Source organism: Chiloscyllium plagiosum, unplaced genomic scaffold, assembly GCF_037043375.1.
Source record: "Chiloscyllium plagiosum isolate Xiang-an unplaced genomic scaffold, Cpla_swu_hap1 HiC_scaffold_1, whole genome shotgun sequence".
In the NCBI taxonomy this organism is placed as follows: Eukaryota; Metazoa; Chordata; class Chondrichthyes; order Orectolobiformes; family Hemiscylliidae; genus Chiloscyllium; species Chiloscyllium plagiosum.
In genome coordinates this window covers 105,585,093-105,596,601 of record NW_028270139.1, presented here as the reverse complement: position 1 = coordinate 105,596,601, position 11,509 = coordinate 105,585,093, and the positions used below count along the sequence as shown (strand labels likewise).

General features: G+C 37.8%; 1 pseudogene; it reads right to left on the bottom strand.

Moving 5' to 3' along the window:
• Nucleotides 1–842: 842 nt before the first annotated feature.
• Nucleotides 843–937, bottom strand: LOC148152181 (U6 spliceosomal RNA; annotated as a pseudogene).
• Nucleotides 938–11,509: the final 10,572 nt, after the last annotated feature.

Genomic DNA, 11,509 nt, shown 5'->3' with positions numbered 1-11,509 from the left:
TTCTTATTTGTGAATCCATTATTGTTTTCCAGTTCGATGAACTCTGATATTCAGTATGAAGTATTGGCCGAGAAAAAGAGTGAACACTTTGTAATTATAGTCAAAGAGTTCTTTACTTTGTTTATTATGACAAAATCATCATAATGTTCTCTATACTGATTTGCAATCGAATTACAGAAAGCAAACAAAAAGAAGCAGCAATATTTGTTTTCTAGCACTCAGAGTCATTCCTGCAAACAAAAATCTTCAAGTTGATCAAATCAGAGCAACAACAAAAGCCTAAAATACCTCTTACAGTTGCCAGGGTCAATTGGCAAAATTAAAAGGTCACATGCAGAATGAAAATCATTACATGTCATAAAGAAAGGATAAATGCGTACTGTGATTTATTGCAGATAATTACATTTGTGTAGAATGAGAATTTTTACACCAGATACATATTTCTATTATTTCACTTTTACAATAAGTTTGTCAATATGGTGTCTTTATGTAGTCATTCTTTAAAATAAAATGCTTATGCCAATTTTAAACATCCAAATGAAAAAAAAATTAAATAGTGATATTGGAAAAAAAAGAAAGGATACACTAAACCTACATTCTAAAAACTAAACAGAAACCCTAAAAAAAATATAAAATTTCTTAGATAATTTCAGACAAGAGGTGGTTCTCCAGTACTGATGAGCATCATTTCAACAATTTCTGCTGTGTGTGGTTCCATGATTGTCATCATTCTGCCTATACTGCTTTCAATTTTCTGTTACATTTCAACCATAATTTTGCGAAGATCTTCATATTGTCCCTGTGTTTTTTGTCCTTAATCCTCATCTGAATAATATTTTTTTTAAAATATGGAATGCTACCTGAATTTGTGTGCCATCTTTGTGAAGAGGCCATGTTAATCTACCCTGTATCAGCCCAACACCAGGACATGTGCTACCGGTCATCTGAGTGATGTCAGTGAGGTGTCGCCACTTAGCTTGACTCTAACAGTTTATTTGTGCATTTTCTTAAAACTGCACATGCTCTATTCCATGCCTGTGGTTCTGAAAGTGACTTTCGAAATAATGATAGTCATGTTTCATTCATCACTGAATTCAAATTTCAACAATGCGCAGACATGGTTTGAAATTTCTTTACATTCCTATAGCTTCCAGCATGATCAGTGATAAAGAAGTTGATCATCTTTGGTCATCATGAGCGGGGGAAATTCTAAAGAAAGCAGGGCATTTCCCTCAGATGATATTTCCAGTGAAATGCAGATATGTTCATTGTAGCAAGTAAATATATTTAAATTATGTGTGTGGCACAGTGACACAGTGGTTAGCACTGTTGCCTCACACCACCAGAGACCCGGGTTCAATTCCCGCCTCAGGCAACTGGCTGTGTGGAGTTTGCACATTCTCCCTGTGTCTGCGTGGGCGTGCTCTGGTTTCCTCCCATAGTCCAAAAATGTGCAGGTTAGGTGAATTGGCCATGTGAAATTGCCTATAGTGTTGGGTGAAATGTAGGGGAGTGGGTCGGTGTGGACTTGTTGGGCCGAAGGGCTGTAGGTAATCTAATCTAAATTTTGCACGAAATGCAAGATTTCGCTGCTCCTCAGATGCTGCCTGAACTGCTGTGCTTTTCCAGCACCACTCTTATCTAGAATCTGGTTTCCAGCATCTGCAGTCATTGTTTTTATCTAATCTAAAAATGGATAGCAAACAAAATCAACTCTCTGTGCTCATAAGGGGAGGCACTGGCACATAATGGCCAGAGGAAGTAATATATAATTGTTTGCTAATTTCCAAGAATAATTTGGGTACAGCCCCTGGATATTAATAAAGAGGATTTTCCAGGGCTGACTGGACAAAATGGGCTTTTATACTTTCCCAAATCCTCAACAATAATAGATGGTCATTTAGCTTTATTCTTATATAACATTTCTTCATCATCTTATACAACTGAATTACTTCCCAGGCTTTTTCAGACTATAAGATCCTAAAACAAAGAAACAAAACTAAGTTTTTCAGCCCGTCGAGGATGCAACGTCATTCAATGAGATCGTGGCAGATTTGATATTCTCAACTCTATCTTCCTGCCTTTTCCCCATAACCTTAGATTCCCTTACTGATTCAAAGTGTGTCTTTCTCAGCCTTAAATATACTTTATGATCCAACCTCAACACCACTCTGTGGTGATGAATTCCCCACGTTCACTATACTCTGAGATAAGAAATCCCTTCTCATCTCATTCTTAAATGGATAACCCCTTATTCTGAGATTGTGCCCTTTGATTCCAAGCTTCTCCACAAAGGGACACAACTGGCCCCCTTCAAGCTTGACAAATCCCTTAAGAATCTTTTATTTTTCAATAAGGTCACCTCTCATTCTGTTAAATTTCAATGTGTACAGGCTCAATCTCTTCTCATAAGACCTTCTTACCTGGTAACAGCCTAGTGAACCTTGTCTGGACTGACCTCAATGTCAGTATGTCATATCTTAGATAAGGAGCTTAAAACTATTCACAGCATTCCAGCTGAGATCTGACTAGTCCCTTATATAGTTTTAGCAAAACCTCCCTAATTTTATTCTCCATTCCCGTCAAAATAGGATCAACATTCCATGGGTCTCTCTATTACTCACTGAACCTGGCTTTTTGTGATTTATGAACAAGGACTCCCAATTTTCCCTCTGCTCTACAGTTTTCTGCAGTCTTTCTTTATTTAAATAGTATTCAGCTCTCTTATTCTTCCAGACAAAATGGATAACCTCACATGTTCCCACATTATATTCGATCAAAATGGCAGCAGAATCGTACGCTCCAACCAGAGCTCCTCCACTCCTTCTGTTATTTCTTATTTCCTTCTTTTTATTTCCCCTTTTCTTCGCTTTTTTATCCTTTATTTGTGTTTCCCCCTCTTGGTGTTCACCTATCCTGTGGGAGGTCTTGACCTGGTCTCTCATTGGGTTCCTGCCTGGTCTCGTGACTGCTTACGGCGGGTCCCAATGTGGTCTCTCAGTGGTATGTCAGCTGGTCTCTCAGCAGCTCGTAGCTGTGTGTGGCTCGATATGTGAGCTGATCCTGCCCAGGTATGTTCCTGAGGCACTGGGAGAGATTAGAAAGGTGACAGTTCCAGCAGCAGTGAATGTATCTACAGCAGTGGCATTGAGAACAGACGACAGAGTAAGATAAGTGGAGATCTCATCAAAGACTGTCGAACTTTTAACTTATTCCTTCATTTTCCCAGTTTAAACTATGAAAGACTTTAATGTAACCTATTACTTTTTTCTTTATTTTTCTACTATTCTATGAAGCAATGCTTAACTTTTTAAATCCTGCTTCTCTCACTACTTTGTACCTCAGTTTGTTTTTGTACCTAGGTCCCTAGTACCTATAATGGCATCATGTGTGATAACATTGTACACTTTTCACTGCTGTACATCTGTACTGGTGTACACATGACAATAACATCTAAAACTCTGTCAAGTTTCTGCCCACTCACTTAGCCTGTCTACATCCCTCTGCAGACACCTTGTGTCATTTTCATCACTTGACTTCCTGACTATTTTTGTGTGATCCTCAAAGTTGGTTATAATGCATCCACTTTCCTCATCCAACTTATTAATATGCATGATTAAAAAAGTGGCCTTAGCACTGATCACTGTGGCATCCACTAGTTACAGTTGCCATTCTGAAAATTCCAAGCCTCTTTCACTTCTATTACTTTGTCAATCTAATGTTTATAATCTAACTCTAACACCATGGACTGTTATTTTATTAAGTTATCTAATGAGTGGTACCATATAAAATGCCTTCTGAAAATCCAAATATATTACATCCACTGCTTCCTGTATAAGAACGTAAGATCTAGGAACAGGAATAGGCTATTCCTCAAACCTGCTCCACCATTTGATATGATCATGGCTGATCTCATCGCTGCCTCAACTCTACTTTCCTACCAGCTCTTCATAAACCTTCAAAGTATTACTAATGAAATATCTATTCATCTCTTCTTTAAATTGACTCAGTGTCCCAACATCTGACATATTCTGTTGTCATGAATTCCACAGATTCACGACCCTTTGAGAGAAGTAGGCTCCCCTCACCTCTGTTTTAAATCCGCTACCTCTTATCCTAAAACCATGACCTCTTATTCTAGATTGCCTCACATGAGGAAACATCCTCTGTCTATGTATTTTGTCAATCCCATTTAGCATCTTATATCCCTCAACTAGATCTCCTCTCATTTTTATGAGTTACAGAGAGTATAGGCCAAAGCTGTTTAATATCTCTTCATATGACAAAGCCCTAATTTCTGGAATCAATCGAGTGAATTCCCTCTGAACTACTTCCAATACAATGGCACCTCTCCCCATGTTAGGGGACCAAAATTGTACACAATACTCGAGGTGTTGTCACAACAATGCCTTGCAACATCACTTCCTTACTTTTATACTTTATGCCTTTAACAACAAATTCCAACATTCCATTTGGATTCTTTATTATCGGCTGTACCTGCATACTGCCCCATTATTTATCCTGCTTGTTACGTTCTTAAATAAATCAAATAAATTTGTCAGGCATGATTTCTCCTTCATGAAATCACACTTAATCGTATTACATTTCTAAATGTTCAGCTATTACATCTTTTATAATAGAGTCTGACACTTTGCCAATAAGCTAACTGGTCTAAAGTTACCTGTTTTTGTCTTCTTCATGTTTTAAATGAAGTTGTTACATTGGCAGTTTTCCAATCCTCTGGGACATTTCCAGAATCTAATGATCCACTGTCTCTGCAGCTCCTAATTTTAATATCCAAGGATGCATCCCAACAGATCCAGGGAACTTGTCAGTGTTTAGCCCATTTGTTTCCCTAACAATTTTCATCTGGTGATAGTCCTCCCTTTGCCACTTGACTATTTAGTAATTTTGGAATGCTATCAATGAGAAGACTGATCCTTTGCCATTTCTTGATTTCTCATTATTATTTCTAAAGCCTCATTTTCTAAAGGGTTTCCTTTCACTTTGGCTTCCCTCTTTTTTAAAATGCATTTAAATTAACTCTTGATATTGTCTACAAGTTTACCCTCAAAGTTTATTTTCTCCTTTTTTTTGATCACCTTTTGTAGGTTTTTAAAATTTTCCCAATATTTTAGCTTACCATTAATCTTTGATACATTGTATGTTTTTTTCTTTCAAATTAATGCTCTCCTTAACATCCCTGGATACTTTGGTTGACTTATTCCCTTACTGAAATCCTCCTTCCTCACTGAAACATGCTTTTTGTTGTGAGCTATGAACTATTTTCTTAAATGCTTGCCATTAGAGGGTCAATAACATTAACCTAGTATTGGGCTAACATGTGGTCCAGGTCAGGTGAGGACAACAGATTTTCTTGATGAAAGTTTATCTGTGATCAAGATGGATTTTTGCAGCAATCAGTAATTTCAAAGTTGCCAATACTGAGATGAAATATTATTCTAGATTTAACAATTAATTGAGTTGAAATTCATCCAGGTGCCATCAATACCTTTTGAATTCATGTCTCCAAAGCAGTACTTCAGAGCTCTAGAGTATTTTTTCAATAGAACTACCATTCAGGCAAATGTGATGTGGCCCAATTTCTACATTATAGGTTACTTTTCTGGGCTGAGAACTATTAATCAGTATTGTCCAGTATGAAACTTTGGGCATAGGGGAATGAGTTTTACAATAAAGAATGAAAGATAGAGGTTAGTTATGAACAAGTGCAGTTGAATATCAAGTGTACATCACTGGAGTTTGGTTAGTTGGGAGGGAAATGTAAACTTTGTAATTAGCTCTCATGTAGCTTGTAATTAGAAGCATTTGAAAAGTACTGCTTAAGTGGGTGAACTTTTTTTTTGTTAATTGAAATTTAGGCTTACACAGGTTCACCACACTCTCTAATATGGAAGTTCAAAAGCTAATGAGCTGACTGCTTTACAGCATTCTGTAGAAATAGACCAGTTAGGTATAAATTAGGAAAGTTTAGTGCTGGTGAAGATCATTTCTGGGGTTTGGACACTAGTTAGGTGAGTAGTGAAGAAGGTGTCTGTTTGTTTGCATTTACTGTTACATCATCTTCCCTGTAGGAATTGATTCACCACAGGGAAAGGAGTTAGGACATAAACCATCAGTAGTCCTGAAACATTGAATGAACACACCAGTGTGACACCATGGATAAGTGATTGGTAGATGAGTATTTCTCTTTTCTATCTTGTTTGAATTGTTTTAAAATTAAAGATTCAGGGCCAATATAAATTCATGATATCAGAGGTAATGTATTGACATGGAGAGAGAACTGGTTGGCTGACAGGAAGCAGACAGTTGAAATAAAAGAGTCTTTTTCAGAGTGGTAGGCAGCGATGAGCTAGGTACTACAGGGTTCAGTGTTGGGACCTCAGCTGTTCACAGTATACATTAACAATTTGGATGAAGGAATTGAATGCCATATGTCCAAATTTGTGCTGTGTGGAGGATGCTAAGAGGCCTCAGAGTGACTTGGACAGGCTGACTGAGTGGGCAAATGCAATGTACTATGGATAAATGTGAGGTTATCCACTTTGGTCACAAAAACAGGATGGCAGATTATTATATGTATGGTGGCAATTTAGGAAAAGGTGAGCTGTAATGAGACCTGGGTGTCATGGTAGAACAGTCACTGAAGGTTGGCCTGCAGGTGCAGCAGGCAGTGAGGAAGCTGCCATTCATAGAGAGAGGATTTGAGTATCGAAGTAAGGATGTTTTGCTGCAGTCAGACAGGGCCTTGGTGAGGCCACACATTGAGTATTGTGTCAGTTTTCCCCAGTCTGAGGAAGAACATTCTTGCTATTGAGGGAGTCCAGCAAAGCTTCACCAGACTGATTCCCAGGACAGCAGGACTAAAAAATGAGGAAAGACGGAATCAACTGGGCTTGTATTCACTGGAATTTAGAAGAATGGGGGGGAGGGGGTCTCATAGAAACATAGAAAATCCTGATGGGGCTGGACAGGCTAGGTTTGGGAAAAGGGTTCCCAATGTCGGGAAAGTCCAGTCACTGTCTAAGAATAAGGGATAAGCCATTCAGGACTGAGCTGAGGAAGACTTTCTTCACTCAGAGAGTTGTGAATCTCTGGAATCTGTCCCACTGGAAGCTATTGGGGCCAGTTCATTAGATACATTCGTTGGGGATCTGGACATGGCCCTAAAGAGATCAAAGAGCAAAGGGAGAGAGTGGGAATGGAATACTGAGATTGCATGATCCACCATGATCATATTGAATGGTGGTGCAGGCTTGAAGGGCTGAATGGCCTACTCCTGTACCTGTTTTCTATGTTTCTACGTTTCTCTTATTAGCGTATATGAGCATATTTGTTTCAATTTTGAATATAGAGTAACTAAGATCTTTAAGAGAGTTTAGAACAGCAGACCTCACAGCATGCTATCTAAAGAAGAATCACTAGAACTGAAATGTTAACTCTGCTGTCTTTCCACACATGCTGCCAGGCCTGTGCATTTCTCCAGCAATTTCTGTTTATGCTTCAGAATTCCAGCAACAACAGTTCTTTGGTTTATATTAAGGCATGGGGTTTTTGACAAGGTTGGATCATATTTATTTTAATGCAAGGAGTCTGATGAACAAGGCAGATGAGATAAGAGCACAAATTAAAACATAGTAGTAAGATGTCAATACTATCACAGTCGAGAGATGTGCAAGATTAGCAGTGGAACATTCCAGAGTATATCGGCAGGGCAGGAAAGGAAATAAAAGTGGAGGGGATATTGCAATATTGATCAGGGAGTCAACTCCAGCATAAGAAGGGTTGACATCTTAGAAGGCTCCTTAAATGAAGCCAGATGGGTAGAACTTAAAAATCAAAAAGGGTCAATCAGATTGCTGGTATTAGAGCCCCCAGATAGTCAGAGAAAACTGGAAAAGCAAATACATAGGAACGTTTCTGGGAAGTCTAAAAGTAACAAAGGAGTGATTGTGGGAGATTTAAACCTCCTCAACTTTAACTGCTGTAGTCATAATGTGAAAGTTTTAGATGGAGCAGAATTTATTTAACAAAGATGCACCCAGGAAAGTTTTTTTAAGACAATACATAGAAGGCTTGACAAGAGAGAGGCAGTCCTGGACTTAATTTTAAGCAACAAAGCCAGGCAGTGGTTGAAGTATCATTGGTGGAGGGGTGTCTCTGTTAATTAATTGTGGCATTAGTGTAATAGACAGGGGTGACCTAAGTCCAAAATAACAAAATGTAGAAGCTGGTTTGGGGAGGTGAGAGAATTGGTAAAAGTAAGAATTCACTTGTGGCAGTAGTGTCCAAACCCCTTTAAGAGTAACCACATAGGAGGATGAAATATAAAGGAGAAACCATAGAGCTTGAAGGAAAGGTATAGCAATAATCATAAGGGATTTTAATCTGCATGTAGACTGGAAAAACCAGATAGGCAAAGGAAGCCTCAATGAAAAGATTATAGAATATTTTGGAGACAATTTCTTAGAATAGTACATTATGGAACCACCAAAGAGTAGGTTATACTAAGCTTGGCAGTGAGCAACAAGATAGGATTGCTGAATGACAACATGTTGAAGATATGACAATAACAATAGGATTGAATTGTATTTCAGATTAAGAGGTGGAAGACAGGGTCCAAGACTGATATTTTAAATTTGAAGGGCAATTATAATCACATAGAAGTAGAATTACCTAAAGTGAATTGGCAAATGGATTAAATCAAGAGAAATATAATGACAAACAATTAAGTATGTATTTCAGAATACACAGAATAGATACATTCTCATAATAGATAAACTTTAAAGGGGAGGACTCATTGAGAAAAGTTAACTTAGTATCAAAACTTAAAGGAAAAACATGTAACTGCACAAAAAATAGAAACATTGAAAGAGTAGGTCACTCAACCTTTAGAGCCTGTCCATCATTCAGTATGATTATAACTGATCACACGACTCAGTATCCTGTTCATACTTTCTCCTTATACCCTTTGATCCCTTTAGAAATATATCTCCTCTTTCCTGAAAGCATTCAATGTTTAGGCCTCAACCACTCTCTGGGGCAGAAAATTCCGCAGACTCACAACTCTCTTGGAGAAGAAATTTCTCCTTACCTTAGTCCTAAATGGCCTACTTCATACCCTTAGGCTGTGACCCCTGGTTCTGGACTCCCTGGTCATCACAAACATCCTTCCTGCTTTTATCCTGTCCAGTCCAGTTAGAATTTTATAGATTTATATAAGATTCTCCTTCATTCTTCTAAACTCCAGTGAATTTTGCACTGACTAAGTTAATCCATCCAAAAATGGTGACAAATAAGAAGATGGGACAATGTTTAATAAAAAGTAAAGAATGTTAAAAGATGAATAATTATAGAAGATTACAGCACAACAGCACAAATGACCAAAAGAGACTCTAAAGATATCTTAAAAAAAAGTAAAAGTTAGAAAATTGGGCATTGATTCTATAAGTAGTGAGCCTGGGAACTAATAATGGAAAAATGGAGTTGGAAAGTGAATTGAACTAATGTTTTGCATTGGACTTCATTGTAGTAAATGCAAGTAACATCTCAGAAAGAACTTAAAGGTAGAATTACAACATTTTAGTGGAAAACTTAGAACAGTCTAAGGCTATCAGGCAGAGTCAAATGACCTTCTTCTGAATTGTAAACACCGATGAGTAAATGTGTTCAAAGCAGTTCAGAGAAGGTTTATTAGACTAATTCAAAAACAAAAATTGTTGGAAAAGCTCAGCAGGTCAGGCAACATCTGTGGAGAGAAATCAAAGTTAACATTTCAGGTCCAATGACCATTCCTCAGAACTCTGAGGAAGGAGTTCTGATGAAGGGTCACTGGACCCAAGATGTTCACTCTGATTTCTCTCCACAGATGCTGCCAGACCTGCTGAGCTTTTCCAGCAATTTCTGTTATTGCATCTGATTTACAATATCCTCAGTTCTTTTGGTTTTTATTAGATTAATACCTGCTTTGAATGGTGATAGATGGATGGGAGGCTCTTTTGAGCCAAGGTCAGACAGACTAGCTTATGTTCTTTGGAGTTAAAAGTAAGAGGTGACTAAATTGAAATATTTGAAATCCAGAGGTGTCCTGACTAGGTGGGTTTGAAGAGGATATTTCTTTGTGTGGGAGAATCCATAATTAGAAGCTAAATAAAGGGTCACTCATTTCAGACAAAGTTAATTTTTTTGTGTGACTTATGGTACTCTCTTCCTCAAAAGGTGTGGAAGCACAGTCTTTGAATATTTTTAAGGCCATATTAGATGGATTTGTGATAAACAAGGTGCTAAAAGGTGAACTCAGTGGACCTGGCACCATGTGTGGAGAGAGAAAAACAAAGTTAACCTGGTGAGTCCAATATCCAAAGAAAAATCATATTGGATTCAAAATATTAACTCTGACTTGATCCCACAGATGTTGCTAGGCCTGCTGATTTTTTCAAAAACTTACTGTTTTATTTCCGATTTCCAGCATCTGAAGTATTTTGCTTTTATTATATTGTGGTAAAAGGTAATCCAGGGTACGTGAGAATGAGGCACAATTAGATCAGCCATGACCTTTTCGTTTAAATTCATTCACAGGATGTGTGTCACTGGCTAGGCCAGCATTTATTGCCCATCCAAGAGGGCAGTGAAGACTCAACCACATTGCTGTGGGTCCGGAGTCACATGTAGGCCAGACCAGGTCAAGATGGCAGATTCCCTTCCCTAAAGGACATGAGTGAACCAGTTGGGCTTTTCTTCAAAACCAACAATGGTTTTATGGTCATCATTAGACTTTTAATTCCAGATTTCTTTTTAAATTTGTCTTGCTGAATTGTACCATTGCCATGGCAGGATTCAAGCCCTGGTTGTCAGAACATTACTTGAGTCTCCAGATTAATAGTCTAGTGATAACACGACTAGGCCATTGCCTCCCCTTAATGATATGTACAGGCTTGAGAGGCCAACTCCTGCTCCCCATTTGTTTGTGCATATAAGTGATCCCACACAATATGTTTCAGTCAATCTGGCATGTACTAAATTGAATTTATTTCAAAAACAAGGGAAGTTTCCAGATCATGACGCAAACAATGATTCAAAACAATTAGACTAATACCTCAATATGTTATTTGTGCATGTTTGTTGAAATTGTTACCACACACATAAAGCTTGTATGCATAAAACACAAATGAATTTATACTGTGTATTTATGTAAAGTGATTCATTTTATATGCCCATTTATATAATAAAAGATAAAAATATAACTTTAAATATTGTCGAACACTAATCATAAATACTTAAACCAGAATGCTCAAGATGCTGCAGTAAAATGGCTAAGGCCAAATTTATTGCCAGCAGTGAGAATGATTGATATCATTGTCAATTTGTCTATTTTCCAGTGAACTGAGAGGGTGTGCTCATAGAATGGAATAAAGTGAATTTGTACAACACGTCTTTCTGATCCACAGTAAGAGGTGATGATGACATACTTGAGTGTTGGTGCATTTGC